Below are 22,596 nucleotides of genomic sequence, written 5' to 3'. Positions count from 1 at the left end.
ATTATTTCCTCTGGGTGGATTCCTAAAATTGAAATTCCTGGGTCAAAGGGTAAGGTGTTACTTTTTCTTATTGCGGTAAAATATATATAACATACAATTTACCACTTAACCTTTCAAAGTATACAACTCAGGGATGCCTGGGTGGCTTAGTCAGTTAAGCCTCTGCCTTCAGCTCAGGTCTTAATCCCAGCGTCCTGGGATCGAGACTTGCATGGGGCTCCCTGCTCAGCGGGGAGCTTGCTTCTCCCTCTGCCTGCCGCTCCCCCAGCTTGTGCTCTCTCTCTCTCTCTTTCTCTGACAAACAAATAAATAAAATCTTTTTTTTAAAAAAAGTATACAATTCAATGATATTAAGTACATTTATGATGTTCTGCAACAATCAACATCATCCAATTTCAGAACTTTTTCATCATCACTAACAAAAATCTTGCACCCATTAAGCAGTCATTTCCTTTTTTTAAATATATTTTATTTATTTATTAGAGAGAGAGAGAGAGAGCACTAGAGAGAAAGCAAGCACGAGTGGGGGTTAGAGGGAGAGAGAGAAACAGGCTTCCCGCCGAGCAGGGAGCCCGATGCGGGACTCGATCCCGGCACCCTGGGATCACGACCTGAGCTGAAGGCAGATGCTTAACTGACTGAGCCACCCAGGCGCCCCTCATTTCCTTTTTTAAAATAATATTTTATTTATTTACTTGAGAGAGAGAGAGAGCATGAGCAGACTCCACACTGAGAGCAGAGCCCAACATGGGGCTCAATCCCACGACCCCGTAATCACGACCAAGCCAAAGCCAACAGTTAGACCCTCAACCGACTGAGCCACCCAGGGGTCCCAAGCAGTCATTTCCTATTCCCTCCTTCCCTTAGTCCCTGGCAACCACTAATCTGCTTTCTGTCTCTATTGGGCCATAGAGACTGACTTGCCTCAGTATCCAGATTTGCCTATTTTAGATAGTTCATATACATAGAATCTTACAATATTTGGCCTTTTGTGCTTAGCTTCTTTCACTTAGCATAGTGTTATTAAGCTTCATCCACGTTGTAGCATATATTAGTATTTTATTCCTTTTTATGACTGAGTAATATTTCATATGGTTATATTTTGTTTATCAGTTCATCTGTTGGTGGACATTTGGGTTGTTTCTACCTTTTGGCTGCTTTGAACATTCATGTACAATTCTTTGTTTGAACATCTGTTTTCTGTTCTTTTGGATATATATCCAGGAGTAGAATTACCAGATCATATGTAATTCTATATTTAACTTCTTCAGGATATGCCAAACTGTTTTCCACAGTAAGCTTCACCCACTTACATTCCCATCAGCAATGTAGGAGAGTTCCAATTTCTTCACATCTTCATTAACACTTGTTATTTTCTGTTACTGTTGTTTTAAATTCTTTTTTTATTCATTTAAGTAATCTCTATACCCAACATGGGGCTCAAACTCATGACCCCAAGATCAAGAGTTGCACACTCTTCCTACTGAGCCAGTCCAGGTGCCACCTCCTTTTTAATTTGCTGTTGTTGTTGTTTACTGATCACCCCAGTGAATGTGAAGTAATATCTCATTTTGATTTTGATTCACATTTCCCTAATGACTAATGATGTTGAGCATCTTGTCATGTTCTTGTTGCCCATTTGTGTATATCCTTTGGAGAAATGTCTATTCAAGGTCTTTGTCCATTTTTTTAAAAGATTTATTAATTTTTTTGTGAGAGAGAGAGAGAACGGGGGGAGGGGCAGAAGGAGAGGGAGAGAGAGTCTTTAAGCAGACTCTGCACTCAGCGGAGTCTGACCTGGGGCTCGATCTCACCACCCTGAGATCACGACCTGAGCCAAAACCAGGAGTTGGATGCTTAAAGACTGCACCACCCAGGTGCCCCTCTTTGATCCATTTTGAATTAGTTTTTGCCTATGGTGTGAGGTAGGGATCCAACTTTGGTTTTTTTGTTTGTTTGTTTGTTTGTTTGTTTGCATGTGGCTATCCAGTTTTTCCAGCACCATTTGTTGAAAAGACTCTTCTTTTCCCCACTGAATCATTTTGGAATTCTTGTTGCAAATCAAAGTATTACTTTAAGATTAGAAAACAAAACCAAAGTAATAAAAAAGTAATTTTCATTAGATTCTTATGCCCTCATGCTCAGATTGATGTAATGGCCTTCTAATTATCTTGTCTATCAGTGACAGAGCAGAGTAATATCTCTTTTTGTTTTGTTTTGTCTTAAGTAGGCTCCACACCCAGTATGGAGCCCAATTTGGGGCTTGAACTCACAACGCTGAGATCAAGACCTGAGCTGGGATCTAGAGTTGGACACTTAACCAACTGAGCCACCCAGGTGTCCCATAATATCTCTTTATTACCACCATGTTATTAAATCCTTCATTTATAAATATTTATTGATCGCCTACTTGATGTAGACAAAGAATTTTCTCAACTGGTTGGGATTGAGTTATATAGCTGTAAAGCTTTCAATAACACTTTCCAAGTGAATCAGATTAGTATTAACTGGTGACTAGACCTCAGAGCATAGTTACCTACCAAACTACAGTCATCTGTACCTCTTAGCCTAAAATAATCAACCAGCCTTACCCATTGCTTCTACTATAGATGGATTAGAAGGAAACTTGAGTTAAAATATATTCAAGAACAAAGGAGTAAGGAGATATATCCTTTTTAGCAAGGAATAAAAATAATATTTTAATCCCCAAATCAACTGTCATTTATTCTTTCCACGCATTAACTGGATGCCTACTATGTGTCCCAAGATTATAAGAAGGAATAAGATTCAGATGCTGTGCTCTAATTGTTCACAGTTTAGCAAAGGAGACAGTTATTTTTAAAGATAAATTATAATCCAACGTTGTAAGTGCAATTAAAAAAATGTGTGTAAAACACTGTAGGAACACTAGAGTGCAGCAAGTTTAATAATAGGAAGATTCCTTTTTTTCCTTAATAGATCTGTTAAATTTCCACTATAATTATCTGGAAACTATTTGTTATAGTATTTCCCCATCACCAGTTTATCTTTTAATTCCTTCATTTACAAACATTTATTGATTACCTACTTGATGCAAAGAAATTTCTCTTCTGGTTGGGATTGAGTTACATAGCTGTAAAACTCTCAATAACACTTTCCAATCTTGTGATACATTTAAAAATTATATAAAATTAATATATTAGAAAAAATAATACAGGGGCGCCTGGGTAACTCAGATGGTTAAGCGTCTGCCGCTGGCTCAGGTCATGGTCCCAGGGTCCTGGGATAGAGCCCCGCATCGGGCTCCCTGCTCAGCAGGAAGCCTGCTTCTCCCTCTCCCACTCCCTCTTCTTGTGTTCCCTCTCTCGCTGTGTATCTCCCTGTCAAATAAATAAATAAAATCTTTAAAATAATAATAATAATATAGTATGAGTTAACAACACAAGAGCTCTGACCTAAGACAAGAACCAGATGATTAGTCTAGATTAGCAGTTCTCGGTGATGGGGTCTCAGTACAGTAACTATAAGTTGTGCAGCATGTCACCGTGTACCCTTAAGAGTTAAGATGTCAGAGTTTGCACATTATTTCACACAAGCACACATACAGAATTGAAGATAATTCTTCAATAACATCATTTTCATTTATTTGCATCCTTCTATATACTTACTTGAGAGGTTTAGTTACAAAGTCTCAAGAGGGAAAGAATGATGTATCCAGGATAGATTCCATGAAAAATTCAAAGAATGGGTAGCATTTGGAGATAAACTGGAGGAGAGTACATCCTCCTATGTGGGAAAGTTACAAATGTGCATGATGTATTAGGAGAAATAATTAGACTGGCTTAGCTGAGCGGAGATTTATAGAGGGGTAATGGTAATGTGATAAGGATACTGTTAATACTGTAAAATGATAATACCAAATTTAAGATACAAAGAGATTTCAACAGGGCCTTGACCATCTTCATCTATGTTCATCAGGCACTTGAAGAACATCAGGCAAAGCCACTCTGGGAATATAATAATAATAATAAAAGTTAAAATTGAGTATTTACCATTTTTTTCTAGGCATCATTCTAAGTGTTTTACATGTATTAAACCACTTATGGCCATACAACAGCCATATGAGGTAAATATAATTATTCTCCCCATTTTGCTGAGGCTTAGAAAAGTTACAGTTCTTGCCCAAAAGCCCAGAGCTAGTCATGATTTGAACCCAGGCAACTCTATAGTGCCTTTCTTCTTATCTTCTTCCTATCTAATATTATAATAATCTAGAATAGAATAGTTAGTATGAAGGAAAAACCTGAACAGCCAAGAAAGATGTCAAAACTTTTTAATGTCTTTCATTTTGCCAGAAGGAATTTCCTCAGGCTCAAGGCCTATTGACTTTTATCTTAGGCACAATTTTAACAAGTGTGTTATTTTTAAAACCCATGGGAGCCGGTAAGGAACAAATAAACATGCTGATTTCTGAGAGAAAAGTCAAGAAGGAACAGCAAAAATTAGAATACTGACGAAATTTAAAATGCACAGCAAGTCTGGGTATCTTTTAGGTCACAACAAACACACATACCTACTGTATCACCAATGAGGGTATCACTGTGCCAGAACATAGAACTGATATTCCTAATAATTATCCTGAGTCATCAATTAAGAGTTAAATTATTGGGGCACCTGGGTGGCACAGTAGGTTAAGCATTTGACTCTTGGTTTCGGCTCAGGTTGGGATCTCAGGATGTGAGATCAAGCCCCACATTGGGCTCTGCACTCAGTGCTGAGTCTGCTTGAGTTTCTCTCTTCCTCTCCCTTTGCCCCTCCCACCCTACCCCTCCACTCTCTCTCTCTCTTTCTCTCTCACTCTCTAAAATAAACAAATAAATTTTTTTTAAAGAGTTAAATTATGGTCGGGGCACCTGGGTGGCTCAGTCAATTGGGCATTTGACTCTTGGTTTCGACTCAGGTCATGATCTCAGGGTCGTGAGATCGAGCCCCCTCATAGGCCTCTGCGCTCAGCACAGAGTCGGCTTAATATTCTCTGCCTTTCCCTCTGCCCCTCCCTCCACTCATGCACACATGCTCTCTCTCTCTCTCTTTAAATAAAATCTTTTTAAAAAAGTTAAATTATAGTCAACACTCTGTTTAAGAGAGGGTCAAACCTCAAACCAGAGGCTCCTGTCCCAGAAACTTTATCCCAGAGAAAGATTGTAATGAGAGGAAACCTAAGGTCATGGAAAGATGATTTCCTTTTTTTTTTTTTTTAATTTCCAGTATAATTAACTTACAGTGTTATATTAATTTCAGGTGTACAACATAGTGATTCAACAACTCTATATTCAGTGCTCATCACAATAAGTGTACTCTTCATCCCCTTCACCTATTTCACCCATCCCCCACCCCACCCACCAGCTACCCTCTAGTAGCCACCAGTTTGTTCTCTATATTTAGCAGTTAGCTAGAAGACTATTTCTAACCAAGCAAATGGAAAGGCCAGAATCTTCTGACAGAGATAAACTTCTTTTCAGGGAATTTTTCACTATCTTTGATGGACACGATCAGGAAATGTGACTTAAGTTGAGAGGAACCTCAGGGGTGCCTGCATTGCTCAGTCCGTTTAGCGTCCAACTCTTGGTTTTGGCTCAGGTCATGACCTGAGGGTTGTGAGATCCAGCCCCGTGTTGGGCTCCACATGGAGTCTGCTTGAGATTCTCTCCCTTTCCCTCTCTCTCCTCCTCTCCTCCTCTGCCCCTCTCCCTGCTCATGCGCTCTCTCCCTCTCAATAAATAAATAAAATCTTAAAAAAAAAAAAGTTGAGAGGAACCTCAGCCTCAGACAGTGGAGAAAAATATGGGCTGAAATAATCCTGGTTCCAAAAATTAGAGCAAACTCCTCTCTTTTGCTTACAAAATAAATCTAGGCTGCCTTGAGGGGGGAAAAAAAGACATGCATTTGTTTCAATCCAAAGTAAATACAAGAACAAAATCTGACAAAGCTACAGTTTTTAAATAGCTACTGAGAAAATATTAACTAAAATACTAGCAAATAAAATTCAGAAGCATTTTTTAAAAATTAAACACCAGACTAAATAGGATCACATCAGGAATGCAAGAATAGTTCAACATCAGGGAATTTATTGTAATAACTAACCATATTAACAAATCAAAAGAGAAAAGGCATATTATCATCACTTTTGAGTGATTTATTGATTGATTCATTCAGCCAACAAATTTTCATTATGTATCTACTGTGTACCAGGTGCTGAAGATATGGCAGTGAGCACAAACAGAAAAAGTCTTTGCTGGCAACAGCTTACATTTTAGTCAAGGTAGATATACAATAAACAATTAAGCAAATAAATATATAACATCTGTAATTACATGCTATGATGAAAATAAAGCAAGTTAAGATGATGGTAAGAAGGATGCTATTTAATATAGGGTGATCAGGGAAGGCTCTCTGTTAAGATTACTTTTTTTTTAATATTTTATTTATTTATTTGACAGAGTGAGGGAGAGCACAGCAGGGGGAGGGGTAGAGGGAGAGAGAGAAGCAGGCTCCCCACTGAGAAGGGAGCCCAATGCAGGGCTCAATCCCAGGACTCTGGGATCATGACCTAAGCCGAAGGCAGACGCTTAACCCACTGAGCCACCCAGGTGCCCCCTGTTAAGATTACTTTTGAGCAAGACCCAAAGGAAGTGAATGGGCTAGCCAAGAGAATGTCTGGGGAAAGAGGGTTCTGGGTAGAGAAAAGAGCAAATACAAAGGCCCTGAAATGGGAAAGAGCCCATATTTTTAGGGATGCCAATATGGCAGGCATAGAGTAAACAAAATGGAGACTAGAAGAACATAAGGTTAGAGAGGCAGAAGGCAGAGAAGACAGATCATGTATGACCTGTAAGCCATGGTAAGAACTTTGGTTTTTATTCTGATTGAGACCTGTAATCACTAAAAGGTTTTGAATAGAAAAGTGGCATGATCCGACATCCATTATAAAAAGATTTCTTCTGACTACTAGGATGAAAATTTGCTCTAGGGTTAAAGGTAGGAAAGTAGGTGAGCAGATAGGAAAATGCTGCAAGAGTCTAAGTAAGGAATGGTAGTAACAAGCCCCAGGACGGTGGTAAGTGAAGGTGGGGAAAAGTGGTTATACCCTGGATATGTTATGAAATCTATTATACTATGAAGCTGGCTTTTTTTTTTTTAATTAGGAATTCTTGGTATATATATTTTCTCTGTATCAGTTCAATTTTCCAGAGAAAAATCCTCCTATTTCCTCCCTGGAGATCACAACAGTCTGGCTGCAAGCTTTCTGGAGTTGGGTAGGGAAAAGAGCAGAATGTCCTGTTTAGGATACATACTTCTATGTCTTCATATCATACCCTTGTTTTCTTTTTTTTTTTTTAAGATTTTATTTATTTATTTGAGAGAGAGAGAATGAGAGACAGAGAGCACGAGAGGGAAGAGGGTCAGAGGGAGAAGCAGACCCCCTGCTGAGCAGGGAGCCCGATGTGGGACTTGATCTCGGGACTCCAGGATCATGACCTGAGCTGAAGGCAGTCGCTTAACCAACTGAGCCACCCAGGCGTCCATACCCTTGTTTTCATACCCAGTCCTCAGAGCCTGATACCAAAGTCCAGAGCTTTCCTAATTCAGTTTTTCCAGAGAAGGTGACTTCCTTCTCCTGCCTGGTGAGGGAAAGGAAACATTTGACTACTTGGGGTGAGAAGGGGGGGTGAGTATCAGATAGAGCCCAGATTTATTGCACTTTGCTTTATTGTGCTTCGCAGATACTGTGTTTTTTACAAATCAAAGGTTTGTGGCAACCCTGTGTTGAGCAAGTTATCGGCACCATTTTTCCAGTAGCATTTGGAAAAATTTCACTTCACCTCTCTGTGTCACATTTTGGTAATTCTTGCAATATTTCAAACTTGTTCCTTATTATATTTGTTACGGTGATCAGTAATCAGTGATTATGACTCACTGAAAGCTCAGATGATGCTTAGCATTTTTTAGCAATCAAGTATTTTTAATTAAGGTATGTACATTGTTTTTTTAGACATAATGCTATTGCACACTTACAGTATAGGATACACATAACTTTTACAGGCACTGGTTAAGAAAGTATTGGGATACTTATTTAATGCAGCAGTCTGGAACCAAACCCACAATATCTCTGAGATGTGCCTGCATATATTCTTCACCCCTCCAATTCCTGTGGTTTTCTCAGGTTCCATGGGACAAATCTGTTTGCTTGTTACTGGTGTCTTCTTCCTCTGCAGTTCCTAGGTTTTACCATTCTTGGACTTCTTAAGTCATTCGTCATTTCCCCATCCACTTTCAGCCTTCGTGTACTATAACTTGGAGTTAAAAACGTCTCCTAATGTCATTGAATACGGAGTTCATGCTTATATTTCTTGTTATCCTCCTACAAATGCCTTTAAACATGTTAAATATGCTGTGGGGCGCCTGGATGGCTCAGTCGGTTAAGCGGCCAACTCTTGATTTCAGCTCAGGTCATGAACTCGGGGTCTTGGGATCAAGCCCCACGACCGGCTCCACACTCAGTGAGGAGTCTGCTTGAGGATTCTCTCTCCCCCTCTCCTTCTGCCCCTCTCCCTGCTTGCTCTCTCTCTCTCTCTCAAATAAATAAATAAATCTTTAAAAAATAAATATGTTAAATATGCCTAATATCACTCATAATAGGAAACTGCAAATTAACTAGTAAACATCATTCACGGATTTCCTTGCCACATAAGCCTTTCCATGAGTGGGTGGTTTAAGTGTCCTCAAGCCATGGCAGCTGGCTTCCTCCAGGGTGATGGAAGTGACAGAAGAGATAGAAAGCCCAAGACAGAAGCTGTAGTCTTTTTTTAAACAGCTTTATTTAGATATAATTCATATACCATAGGATTGACCCATTCAAAGTATACAGTTGAATGGCTTTAGCATATTTACAGAGTTTTGCAGTTATTGCCACAATCAATGTTAAAACATTTTCATTACTTCTAAAAGAAACCCTGAACCAAGCTATCACACCCCAAGCTCCCCGCACCCCCACCACTGCAGCTCCAGGCAACTCTCCATCTGTGTCCATAGATTTGCCTATTCTGGACATTACATACAAATAGAATCATACAATATCTGGTCTTTTGTAACTGGCTTCTTTCACTTAGTATGTTTTTAAGGTTCAACCATGTGGTAGCCTCTGTGAGTTTTTCATTTCTTTTCATTAGGTGCTCTCTTTTTTCCCACTATCTTTTAGTGAAATTCCAACTTACTTCTATTTACATATGTAAGTTTTTCTGTCTCTTACTTTTCTAGGTCCAAAAAAGACTTGGGCCTTTTTGGCTCAGGATCTGGGTTGGTACTTCCCAGTCTCAGAACAAGTGCCTTAAAGAACTATCTGAGGTTCTAATTTGGCCTGTGGTCCCTGGGTTCTTAAAGTCTTTTATAACCTAATCTTATAATTGCCCCACCACTACTTCTACCACATTCTGTTGGTTATACAGAGGAACCCACATAGAGTGTGGGAGGAGAATATACAAGGGTGTGAACACCAGAAAGCAGGAATCACTGAGGCCCATCTTGGAGGCTGCCTATTACAGGGAGGACGTAGCAATCCATGTGAGAAGTAAAGACTTACCTCTAGATTTGCCCCATCTTATAGATCACCACTTAAAAAATAACAAAAGCAAACAACAACAACAACAACAAAAAGCTCATGTACACAGCATGATACAAAGAAAAAGCTCTCACTTAGAGGGAGCTTTGGCAGGAAGTCAGTCTTACTTCAGCAGAACCTGATGTCCCTTGATCAATACAGAAAGTGAGTATCTGGCATCATGGGAATGAGGAAATGAAGCTTAACACTTGGTTTTAAAAGAAACCAATGGCTGACAGCAACTTGACTGAATACAGCGTTAGCTATATAAATAAGGTTGAAAAACACTCACCTGGCATAAATGTATTCACCCTGATGAATGATTATTTCCAATAATAGCTACTGTACCATAGGAAAGAAAGTAACTGCAGCTTTCTTATGGTTTGGTCATGAATATTCACTCAGTCATTTTGTTAGTCCACAAATATTAATGGTACAGCGGGGACTTTTGCACTCTATTAATATTCTGAGTTCCCCTTCGAGATATGACACTATATTTAACAATATAATAAAGAAACATAAGAAACATAAAACAAATACACAGTTCCTTCCTTCAAAAATCTTTTATTCAAAGGCAAGAAAAAAAATAGACAAATGACAAAACTGGTATTTGTTTCTAAAGACAATAAACACAAGGGGCTATAAAAGTTCTTCTTTAAAATATACATATATTGGGGCACCTGGGTGGCTCAGTCGTTAAGCATCTGCCTTTGGCTCAGGTCATGATCCCAGGGTCCTGGGATCGAGTCCCGCATCGGGCTCCCTGCTCCGCGGGAAACCTGCTTCTCCCTCTCCCACTCCCCCTGCTTGTGTTCCCTCTCTCGCGGAGTCTCTCTGTCAAATAAATAAATAAAATCTTTAAAATATATATATATATACATATATTGCTATTTGTCTTGAATTCTCTTTTTTCAACTCCATATGTTTTTAGTTATTGATGAAAATTGTTTATATACAAGATGGTTTTTTCAATTAAAAAAAAAAGCACATTTTAGGGCACAGTGTAGCAGCACCATCTGTTTGGACTTATTTCCCTGGCTGACATGTGTAGGTCAGCTCAGTGGGTAACAGTAGTAAGATGATCATTTGGAGTTTTAAAATTCCTTTGAGAGATTAATTTGTGTTATATCATGTAAATGTAACCACATCAAAAGAAGGTAAGTTGGATCTCTTTGGTACAATTAAAATACAAAGAAATACACAAAGAGGGGAGCCTGGGTGGCTCAGTGGTTAAGTGTCTGCCTTCGGTTCAGGTCATGATCCCAGGGTCTTGGGATCGAGCCCCGCATCGGGCTCCCTGCTCAGCAGGAAGCCTGCTTCTCCCTCTCCCACTCCCCCTTGCTTGTGTTCCTGCTCTAGCTATCTCTCTCTCTGCCAAGTAAATAAATAAAATCTTTTAAAAAAAGAAATACACAAAGATATCTTTACTAACCTTGATTCTGTGGAAATATTCCAGATCAACAGATTGAAGAAAGGTTTTATTTAAAATAGTTTTGCAGATAGGTGTGAACTCAAGATCAGATTAATCTGTGATGGGCCAATATTAAAGAATGTAATTTCCATTTCTCTAGAGTATTAACAAGAAATTTTAGTTTGTGTATGCAAGGTCAACTTAAAAGCAACATGCAAACTACCCAGTTAGCAGCCTCCATCCCATCTCAGTTTCTATACCATTAACAGAAACTATCTCACAAATAAATGCTTTCTCTCAAAGGAACTCCCAGGCACAGTAATGTCAAATGAGGCTCCAAGCTTTTAATATAGAAAGGAAGAGGAAGTTTAAAAAGCTTTAAGTAGGGGCGCCTGGGTGGCTCAGTCGTTAAGTGTCTGCCTTCGGCTCGGGTCATGATCCCAGGGTCTTCGTATCGAGACCCATATCGAGCCCCGTATCGAACCCCACATCGAACTCCCTGCCCGGCGGGAAGCCCGCTTCTCCCTCTCCCACTGCCCCTGCTTGTGTTCCCTCTCTCACTGTGTCTCTCTCTGTCAATAAATAAATAAAATCTTAAAAACAAAAAAAATAAAAAAATAAAGAGCTTTAAGTAAAGATGACTCCTTCTTCCATCTGTAAAAAGCAGATATATAACATTTTACCCCCACTAGATTGGCGAAAGTTACATGTAATAATACCAAATATGGACAGTAAGTAGAATTCTTGTAAACTGTGAGAGAATTGAAAACTATTTGGTATTAAATACCTCACAAAGTTGAATATTTGTATACTCCCCAACCCAGCAATCCTACTCCTAGGTGTACAACCAAGAGAAACACTTTGCATGTGTCACCAGGAGGCATAAGAATTTTTATAGCAATGATGTTTATAATTTTTTAAAAGGCTGGAAACAACTCTTTATCAACAGGAGAGTAAATTGCAATATATTCATAAAATAGAATGATATGTGGTACTGAAAATCAACAATCATTATATACAACAACATGAATGAAACTGGACAACACAGTGTTGAGTAAAAGGGGCAAATCCCAGAAAACTATATTTTGGATGACAGCATTTTTCTTTCTTTTTATTTGTTTAAGTTAAATTAATTAACATAGAGTGTATTATTAGTTTCAGAGGTAGAGTTCAGTGATTCATCAGTCTTATAATACACCCTTAGTGCCATCCTTAGTGTCCATCACCCAGTTACGCCATCCTCAACCCCCCACCCCCAGCAACCCCGTTTGTTTCCTATGATTAAGAGTCTCTTATGGTTTGTCTCCCTCTCTGGTTTCATCTTGTTTTATTTTTCCCTCCCTTCCCCTACGCTCCTCTGTTTTGTTTCTTAAATTCCACATATGAGTGAAATCACATGATAATTGTCTTTCTCTGATTGACTTATTTTGCTTAGCATAATACCCTCTAGTTCCATTCACATCATTGTAAATGGCAAGATTTCATTTTTTGATGGCTGAGTAATATTCCATTGTATATATATACTACATCTTCTTTATCCATTCATCTGTCGATGGACATCTGGGCTCTTTCCATAGTTTGGCTATTGTGGACATTGCTGCTATAAACATTGGGGTGCAGGTGCCCCTTCAGATCACTACATTTTTATCTTTGGGGTAAATCCCTAGTAGTGCAATTGCTGGGTTGTAGGGTAGCTCTATTTTCAACTTCTTTTTTTTTAAGATTTTATTTATTTATTTGACAGAGAGAGCAGGAACACAAGCAGGGGAGTGGGAGAGGGAGAAGCAGGCTTCCTGCCAAGCAGGGAGCCCGATGTGGGACTCGATCCCAGGACCCTGGGATCATGACCTGAGCCGAAGGCAGACGCTTAATGACTGAGCCACCCAGGCGCCCTCTATTTTCAACTTTTTGAGGAACCTCCATACTGTTTTCCAAAGTGGCTACACCAGTTTGCATTCCCACCAACAGTGGAAGGGGGTTCCCCCTCACCAACATCTGTTGTTTCCTGACTTGTTAATTTTAGCCATTCTGACCAGTGTGAGGTGGTGTCTCATTGTGGTTTTGATTTGTATTTCCCTGATGCCAAGCGATGTGGAGCTTTTTTTTCATTTGTCTGTCGGCCATTTGTATGTCTTCTTTAGAGAAATGTCTGTTCATGCTTCTGCCCATTTCTTGATTAGATTATTCGTTCTTTGGGTGTTAAGTTTGATAAGTTCTTTATAGATTTTGGATACTAGCCCTTATCTGATAAAACATTTGCAAATATCTTCTCTCATTCTTGCAGCATTTTTCTAAAGCTCAAAAACATACAGGTCAAACAACATATCATTTTAGCATAGATACATTTGTCAATAAAACTAAATTTTAAAAGAAAACAGCAATGGAAAGATAAGCATAAAATTCAGGATACTGGGTACCCTTGAGGATGGAGGAAGAGATAGAGGAGGAACCCAGGCAGAGGTAGATACAAGTTACTGGGAAATGTTCTAGTTCTTTGTTGGGTAGTTCATGATATTATCAAGCTTTACAGCTAATATATGTGTTATATAGGTCTTTTGTATGTATTAAAAAGAAAAATGTTAAGAGATTGATCTAGTTCATCCTGACCTACTCCAAGTGAGAGCTGATACTTCTTCTTTTTAAGATTTTTAAATTTTTTAAAAAGTAATCTCTACTCGAACTCACAACCCCGAGATCAAGAGTCACATGCTCCAACAACTGAGCCAGGCAGGCACCCCGAGCTGATGCTTATTCTGCATATAAAGAAACTGAAAGTATGGCCCTATCTTCAAATAAGTAATGAGACAAAGAGTTCTGCAAAATAGAAGCCCTCTCTCAAAGATATGGATAGATTTTATTTTATTTATTTTTAAGATTTTTATTCATTTATTTGGCAGAGAGAGATAGAGATAGAGAACACAACAGGGAGAGTGGCAGGCAGAGGGAAAGTGAGAAGCAGGCTCCCCGCAAGCAGAGAGCCCGACATGGGGCTCTATCCCAGGACCATGGGACCATGACCCGAGACGAAGGCAGATGCCCAACCGACTGAGCCACCCAGGCGCCCCAGATATGGATAGATTTTAAAGAGAATAATCAACCTAGCTAGAGCCAATTAAATTAAGTGAAATTTAAATCTAGATGAACTAAATGGGAATTTTCTTTCTAACATATGGATTGTGTGGCAAAATGAACCTCTTACTTGTCAGAAAACTGTGATGATCCAGGATGGGATCTCAGCATCACCAGGTGAACTTAAAATTTCCAGAGATAAAAGGAGCAAGAGAACTTTCAGGAAAATTGGAGGTTCAGAATAGAATACCCAGGATAAAATAGGAAAAAAAGTACAAAGCCTAAATGAATTGATTTATTTATTCAACAAACTTCTTTAGCATAAACTATGCAGCAGGGAGGGGGTAAGGACTGGAGTAATAGAGTAATTGCGACAGAGGCTGTACCCTCAAGGAACTGATACTGTAGTAATGAGGAAAAACCTTTCAATGTGTACATGAAAGACATACTACCTGGAGAAGCCATAAAAGGGTATTCAGATAGAGAAAGCAAGTTATAATGGTCCAAAACCAAGAAAAGGAAAGAATACTTGAAGGTTTTTAAGAACAATGCAGTTGATGAATCTAGTGGTGAAGAAGAGGACAGTTTTTTTTTTTTAAGATTTTATTTATTTGAGAGAGAGTATGAGTAGGGGGGAGAGGCAGAGGGAGAAAGAGACTCCCCGCTGAGCAGGGATCCCCGATGTGGGGCTTGATCCCAGGACCCTGGGATCATGACCTGAGCCAAAGGCAGCTGCTTAACCAACTGAGCCACCCAGTCGCTCGAAAAGAGGGCAATTTTCATCTTAGGCCAAGGTCTGTGAACTTGAAATCTGAAGAAGAGAGAGAGAGACAAAGAACTTGGCTTGGTTCTTGAGAGAGGGCAAGAAAAGTTAGTCCCACAGGGGGTGGGAGTTCACATTTAGTGAGCACTTACTATGTGCCAGATCCTCTCTTAAATGCTTTTTATGAATGAACTAATTTAATCCTCATACTATACCTATGTGGCTGCTGGTATTATCATCCTTATTTGATAAATGAGGAAACGGACCTATAGAGATGAAGTAATTTGCCCAAAATCACATAGTTAAGTATTTGAAAGCAGAGTTTTGAATCGGAAAGATTGATTACCTCGACCATGTTTTTGACTGCCACACTGAATAGAGGAAGAATCTCCTAACTAAAGCTTGGGAAAAGCAGAAGAGCTAAAACAGTTATTCATCACTTGAATTCATTAAAGTGTGTTTATATTCACTTGAGTTGAATTATAAATATGAAATTTTTATCCCTAAGACATTGTTACACTTTGGTAAATATTAATGGTGTGCCTCAAAGTTTTTGTATTGGATGCTATCAATGTAGAATATTGCAGAGGAACTAGTTGGAGAAAAGCTGTGTCTCCTGAACACGGTCTTAGGAGAAAATGTTATCTTCTTTATCTCTCAGGAGATAGAGGTAGAAAGGTAATCCTTCACAAAGCCCTCAATTTTTCATATAATAAACCGATGTACTTTATAACCAATCTCAATGCACATATATATGTATTTAGTCTCTTTTTTCATTCTCAGCAATTTAATAACTGACTTGTTGGCTCAATTGGTTCAACAATATGCTAATGAGGTAAAATTGATGGGTTTAATTCCTTTTTAGCTCTGATAGCCATGAACTACACCCCTAAATTTAGCAAACATGAGCTGTTGAGTGACTTCTAAGAAATTATGTTTGGCTCAGAACAAGTCTATCAACATTACACAAAAGATAATACTTTCTTGTGTGTCAAAACCTTCATCTTTGTATTCAAGGGCAACACATTAATTTTCACAGAGAACAACTAAAGTGACTTGTTTAATGTCTCACAATGGATTTCTAGGATGATCAAGAATAGATACTTGGAAAGTTCAATATAATATACTTGCTCAAACTGACCCTACCTATGTTATACAGTTATAATAGTCTTTACCCAACTTCATAAAATATACTCAATCTTGCAATCAATCAATGAATCAATACAAAAAATTTCTCAGTTTCTAATTACTTATGGAGAATTCTTACCTGAGGACACACTAATGAAAACCAAGTCAGTTCTAATTCAAAAATGTGAATTTAATATGCCTAGAATATAGTTATCTGAAGCAGTTATGTAATTCATTGAGTGCAAGAAACCTACAAATCAGTGACAGCTTTATTTAGTTGGTACTTCTCAGTAAACGAGAAGCAAATTTTTAAATGTGATCTGACATCTGACAAGGTCATAATAATAAGGGAGGTGCCTCATAATTATGCAAGGATATTCAGTGAAGAAAAGGATGGTGAAAGATAAGGTTAACATGAAAACCTATCAGACTGAGAATGAGGATAAGTAAATCTGTGATCTCAGTTGAGAATAGAAATGGCTGAAATTATACCAGGAGCAAATAAAATAAAATGAAAAAAAATGTTGAAGAATATTGGTAAAGAAAATATAAAATTTTTGATGTCTGATATTTCAGATTATAAGTAAAAACCCATGTTCTTGGAAAGGGCTGGTATTTTAAACTTCTCCAAAGCAGAGGGGAGGGACAAAGGGATAGGGAGAGGGAGAGTTAGTTTATTGGCAAAGAATGCAAGCTAGGAAGGGAAATTGTCTAGGTTCAATTCTTAGCTCTGTCACTTAGTAGCTGTGTGATTTTGGCAGTTTCCTTAATCTGTCTGTACCACAGTTTTCTCATTTGTAAAATGAGGAAAATAAAACTTACTCATAAGGCTGTTGTAAGGATTTTATGAGCTAATATATAGAGTGTTTACATAGTGCCAGGTACATAATAAGAGCACTATATAAACATTACACTTTGAATAAAAGATATCTAAAGATTAACATCAATAGTGATACTTAATCAGATAATCAAGAAGAAATCTTGTAGATATGCAATCCTTTATCCAAAATCCTTGGGGCCAGCCAGATAGGTTTCTGAATTAATTTTTTAAATATATTTTAAGAGTGTAACATATTATGCTATCTATATTTTATGTAGCCTGTGTTGTCCTGGGCAGTGGCCTCTAATCAAACACATATTTCCATAATGAAATTCATCAATAGTCACACCAAATGGCATAATGTAAACTTTAAATAGAGTCATGTCAGTTCAGATCAGTTTTTACACCAAAAATTTAAGAAAAAAATGTTTTGGAATTTGGAATTGCAGATAAGGAATTCTGAAGCTTTGTCTACCATAAATTTTCCTGTATTAAATAATGGAATAATAAGCATGGGAAATATAGAGCAATAATGATATTAAATGATAAACATTTCTGAAAATCTAAAATGTACCCAGAAACTTGATGAGTTTTTCTCTCTTAAGAAAGAAAAAGATGTATACATAGTTACCACATGGGATGTTACCTGGATTATAGTTCGGTGACTTTATGGGCATACATTTTTCATGATGCCTAAAACATCTCCCTAGATATTCTCATGACTGACTATTTCAGGATTCTGCTCAAAAGTTACTTCCTCAAGGAGGATTCCTGATCACTCTATTTAAAATATCAGGTGGGAGGCATGCACACACACACAATCACACAGTGAACTCTTGCCCCTTTACTGCATTCTTTTTCTTTTTAGCACTTATCACTATTCAGCATTATATTATATATTTGTTCATTATCTGTCTTACTATACTGGAAACTCGATGGGAACAGGGGCTTGGTTATGTTCAAGCACCTGGAACAATGGTTGACAAACAGGCAGTTGATAGATATTGTTCAATAAACGATTTAAGAAAATAAGCCTGACTGGTAAACAGTGGTGGGTTCTAAGAACTAGTTCTGATATAGCAGGTAATACTTACTTTCCAAAAGGAAATTCAAGGCAAAATAAATAAATAAATAAAATGCCATCTAAACATCAGCTGTAATAAGTTTATGGTAATATATATATATTAATATAATTCCAGAATAGTAATTTTAAAACATTTCTTCTCGGGGTGCCTGGCTGGCTCAGCTGGAAGACAGTGTGACTCTTGATCTTGGGGTTGTGAGTTTGAGCCCCATGTTGGGTGTAGAGATTACTAAAAAGAATAAACTTTAAAAGTAAATAAATAAAAAAAAAATTTCTTCTCTATACATATACTTACCAAGTAAATATTGATTTGTTATCTAGGAAGTAAAAACTAATTATTAAACTTACATTACATTTACATTTAATAATTAATTTTCAGTATTTAGATAAGAAAAAGTATAAAGTATACTTAAAAATAAGTATAATAATTATTTAATAATAATAAATTATAAAGATAAGTATAATAAGTTTTCAGTATTTAGACAAGTATACCTAAAAGTATACTTAAAGATAAAAATAAAAATACTTAAAGATAAAAATAGAGCACAAAATATTAAAGAAAGAACTTACTTTGTATTTTTCCCACAGAGGATTATCTTGATTTTTCCCCTGACATATTTCACTCACCACTGAAAGAAACCAACTGATCATCTAATCGCAAAGTGCTACTGCATTTAGTTATAAAAATGGTCTAAATTAGCTTCAGAGGGCAGAGCAATCTGGTTGTATGTACACACCCACCTACGTATGCATGTATTTAGTCTTGCTCCAGGTAGTAAAATTACAACACATTTATATTTTAAAGTAAGCAAACAGAAGAGTTTTGGGGTCATCATAAAATGTGCAACAACATTCCATAGTACTTTCAGTCCAGATAGATTCACTTTTTGGAAAGGCCCAGGTTTCTTCTTCCTTTCTAACCTCGTCCATAGGTCAGTTTTGACTTGGGAAAGGTGCAAATAGGAATTTAGGTCACACTCTTGGCAAAAGTATCAAAAATAACTACCATTTTCAAGTTACCATACTGTATCTTACAAATTGACATTCCATTGATCATGGTGAAAAGTAACAGTATCATTTCAACATCTGTAACTTTTACTTTTGTACTTTTTCCTTTCCATTACTCCTAAACCAGGAAAAAGAAAACAAAAAAAAAAAAAAAAGAAAGAAAGAAAGAAAATGTTCCAATAGCAGTTTAATGGCTTTCAAAAGGTTACCCTGGATTATGCAAGGATTTTCTACGAGGATTATTTGAAAAAATAAAGGAAATTGAGAATGTATATGTTTCCCACAGGAAGAGGGACCCCCGGAAATGACACAAATTAGCACATACAACTGGACCAAGTGTTGTTAACCAATGACTCCAGGATGGGAAAAAGTAGGTGAAAAAGATAAAACCAGACAACTAATACCAAAAAAGATCAGTGGCTCATAGTTATATATGACAGTGAAATCAAGTTTAAATAATTACTGGCCTCTTTGCTCTCAAGTGGTATGAGGTGGTATTGTAGGTAGGAGGATGAGGAGTGATTCGCCACAGCTCCGTACCTACCCTCAACAGAGGGGGTTCTACTTACCTGCTTTTGAGAACTGGTTCAATATCATGTTAGCATTTAAGGAGTAAACTAAGCAGTCCACTTCAATAAATCCTACACCAACAAAGAAAAAGCTGCCCTTGTTTAGGTGGAAATTCAAGATCACTAACGTAGTCTGCCAGGGCACATATGAACTATACAAGTCCCATGCTTCTGACTCTTGTCTTCAAGTCCCCAAACTGGAAAAAAACCAGATAAATGCCTGAGGAACCACTTCACACCCCAAACACGTGCAAACTTTGTTCAACAGAACAGTTTACTGCCAAAATGGAGTTGGCAGAAGTTTGGAGCAAAGGCCCCCAGGCTGCATGATTTGCTGGCACCAGAGAGCTTAAAAATCTTAACATAATACTGCTGAGTTTGAGCTCTACCAATTTGCTTGAGACTCTTTCTCCAAGTTTGACCTGAGAAAGATGGAAGCTGTCATCAAGAAAGACTTTATTAACACTTCATCCTCTACCCAGAAATAATTTGATTTCCCACTCCTGATGGTCATACTTCTACATTCTTTGGTAATTTTGTTTATACTGTAAATCTAACATAGTCTATTTTGAAATGCATGTAAATTCAATTTTGTTTGGTTGCTTGGATAAAGGGGTACAGGAAGAATTACTGTAAATATACAAAATTAATTATGACAAAGTTCTACTTAGAGAATACTTGATCCAAATAGCCCCCCATACATCACAATTTATTACCCTCAAACACTGTGGCAGAAATTAAGATATAGAATATCTGTAAGTTGCTATCAGTTTATATATAGTTTAGCTTGTATTATCACTTCTCTGAGTTTGAGTAATGGTGGTTTAGTTTGTATATCAACAATTTAGGAAGGGAGGAAAGGAGCCAAGAAGAGTTCTTCTCTTCCACAAGGGTCAACAATAAGGTGTTATTCGGGATCCTCACAAGCTTGATCCAGTTTAGTGAAGAAAACTGCACCCCAATTTTAAAATTGTAGTTCAGGGTGCCTGGCTGGCTCAGTCGGTAGAGCATGCAACTCTAACTTTGGGGGTCATGAGTTCAAGTCCCATGTTGAGCATAGAACTTACTTAAAAAATAAAATAAAATTGTAGTTAGAATACTGGCAACAATACAACTAGGAAGTTTAAACTTGTAAATTCTTAATATACAGTATTAAGAAAGTATGGTTTGCTTTGGAAGGTAGTATTTTGTGCTGGTTCAATACAAGATCAGGTTTAGAGTAAAGATGCTACTTGCTCCTCATACAGCTAGAAAAAAAAAGAAAAAGCTTTTTATGAAAGTTTTTAACTTTCAAATATTTTCTTTCAGTAACTCCATGTATTAACCTCTTTTGAAAGCCTTTCTGTTCTTCCTCCTCTAGAACCTCCTAAGTATTCTAATTCTCAGGGATGATTTCATATTTCTAATCTCCACAATAGAGTTGGATGCATTTAGGACAAAACACTCTTCTAGGATATCAAGTTGCCGAAGACTGTAGTTTTAAAGATATTTATATAGTAGTGCTGCCACCTAAAGATGAGGTGAATAAAGAAGCAATTCAAAAGAATGACCCATCATTCTTAAACCTGTCTCAAAATTTTTCTTACCTCTAACTAGGGATTAATAAACATTTTGCTGTTAGTATGGAATCTGAATTGTTTCACAATAACTTACTGCTCAGCTGTAGTTTCCTAGGGCAGAAAATTCTAACCTCAAACCTTTTAGAGTCCTCTGTGATTTGGGGTCTCCAGGAATACCTCCTAAATTTATTTCTCTCAGACATTAGGCACTGCCTATAATACATGGTGGCGGGGGGGGGGGGGCATCCAAAGATACCCGGAAGTAAACAATCGAGGGATTTCTGGCTTAGTGGATAAAGTAAGCAATAATAGACCTAAGGTGTTTCTATCGGTGACAGACTCCTTGCAACTCCGAACAACTGACTTATATTTTTGTAACTCGATTTTATCATCTATAAAATGGGGTTAATTTCATCTCACTCCTACTTGCCTCAGAGGCTTAACGAGATAAGCTTCCTTAAAAAAAGGTCTGGTCCTATAATAAATTAGTGAGGTTAAAGGTCTAATGTTGCCTATTAAAAGGGTACTTTACTGTGTATTGCAAGGTAACTTCAAAATAAAATATACTCAGTTAAATAAGTAAGGACAGTGACTAAATTTTCCTAAACTACAGATTGACTTCTCTGAGGCCTATTTAAATAAACGATAAAGATGGTACGGCAGCTATTTATTTGCAGCTGATAATTTTTAATTGATCCATCTTCCACGTACGCAATGTTACAGGATGGAGATGTGACAGCATACAAAGTGAGGAAAAAAGTTACCGTGCACCAAAAATCTTGTCAAACTTGCTAAGATTCCAAGAAAACTCTTAAAGAACATTTTATAGTTCTGCATTTCGCCCTTGCGTAGCAATTTATGAAAATTAACTCGTCTCTTACACTTTCTCCCTCTCAGACCAAGGACGCATAAATAATATTTATCAGGGTTTGTCCTTAGTCACAGTCCCTCAAAGAGGCCCAGTTTCACCTACACTGCGTGGGAGGCTGGGCAGCAGCCCCACGCTTCCTGTCAAGGATTCCTGGGGCTAAAGCCTGAACGTGGTCTCGCCTCTTTCTTCTTTATGCTAATTCTGCCCTTCAAGCCCTCTCCGCGGGCGTCTGAAGGCCAAGGTGAGACCCTCCCGGGAGATGAAAGGCCTATTGCCTCCTGAGACTTGCGGGCGGAACGAGGGCGGGAGGAGAGGGTGACAGGGTGGGAGCTGCACCGGTAACGACGCTTAGGGCCCTAAGTTGGAGTTGATGCAGGCCCTACGGGGTTCTAGCCCCGCCTGAGCCCAGCTCCAGCCTTCAAAGCCCAACGAGGGGTAAATCGTCCTAGGGGCGCCACGGGCGGTGAGTGGAGGAAGTGCGGGCAAAGAGGCCACAGGCAGCCCCCTCCTCAGACGCGCCTCAAGGCCTGGGCCGTGGGCTGTTGACGCGCCAACGGCGGAGAAAGCGCGCGCACGCGCAAGAGGGGGGCGGAGGGAGCGCGCTCCGTGCCCGCCGCCGCGGCAACTGAAACGGAGGGACGCGAGGGCGGAGGGCGCGAGCCACGGGGGGAGGATGG

General features: G+C 38.3%; 2 protein-coding genes across 2 annotated transcripts in view; both read right to left on the bottom strand.

Annotated features, from left to right (window-relative positions):
- HBEGF (heparin binding EGF like growth factor) overlaps nucleotides 1-22,596 on the bottom strand; it is a 385,453-nt gene that overhangs the window by 75,382 nt on the left and 287,475 nt on the right. The gene's annotated exons all lie outside the window — the stretch shown is intronic.
- NRG2 (neuregulin 2) overlaps nucleotides 1-22,596 on the bottom strand; it is a 239,669-nt gene that overhangs the window by 216,193 nt on the left and 880 nt on the right. The window lies entirely within an intron of this gene.

Source organism: Halichoerus grypus, chromosome 2, assembly GCF_964656455.1.
Source record: "Halichoerus grypus chromosome 2, mHalGry1.hap1.1, whole genome shotgun sequence".
Taxonomy (NCBI): domain Eukaryota; kingdom Metazoa; phylum Chordata; class Mammalia; order Carnivora; family Phocidae; genus Halichoerus; species Halichoerus grypus.
This window is presented reverse-complemented; position numbering and strand designations above follow the sequence as displayed.